The following is a 789-nucleotide window of genomic DNA, read 5'->3' as shown; positions in this document are numbered from 1 at the left end:
GCTCCCAGCAGTGATAGAATTCTAGTTGAGCTATTCCAGATCCTGAAAGATGATGCTGTGGAAAGTGCTGCACTCAATATGCAATATGCACTCAATATGCAATATGCCGGCTCCCGGCAGGGAACAAATTAAGTAACAGCTTAAATCTTGTAACAGGTCAGGCAGGTGGGTGAGGTGAGCGCTGCCTCGTCAAGAAGGTGATCCATCTCCTCTATCCCTGGGGAGAATGGCAGATTGGTAGAGAGAGATGGTGAGCGTGGAGTCAGGAGAGAAGGAACCAGCCAGACGCACATCACTTAGTGCTGCCCTGCTGGCTGACCAAGCATATGGCTTTGAAAGGTGCTTTCCTAGAGCTTGAAGTCCCTGCAAGAAGCAGGATTCCAACAAGGAAGTATGGATCGTCTGGGAGTATTTCTCCCATTGGACAATCTTTACTCCTTGCAGCATTTACCATGTGCCTACTGCATGCTTGAGTTCCCTTGTGGCTCAGTGGTAAAGAATCCTCCTGCCATTTCAGGAGATGCAGGTTCAATCCCTGTATTGGGAAGATCCCCTGGAGAAGGACATGGCAACCCACTCCAGTATTTTTCCTGGGAAATCCCATGGACAGAGGAGTTTGGTGGTCTACAGCCCCTGGGGTTGCAAAAGAGTCAGACATGACTTGGCAACTGAACAAACAACAGCCATATGCTTGCTGTGTGTCAGATACATTCTTTATCTCATTTAACAGTCACTGCATCCCCCAACAAAATAAGTGTTATTACAGGGGAGAAACTGAGGCTCAAAGAG

This window comes from Bubalus kerabau, chromosome 11, assembly GCF_029407905.1.
Source record: "Bubalus kerabau isolate K-KA32 ecotype Philippines breed swamp buffalo chromosome 11, PCC_UOA_SB_1v2, whole genome shotgun sequence".
NCBI classification, from domain to species: Eukaryota; Metazoa; Chordata; class Mammalia; order Artiodactyla; family Bovidae; genus Bubalus; species Bubalus kerabau.
The sequence above is the reverse complement of the archived record's forward strand: the minus strand, read 5'-3'. Positions refer to the sequence as shown.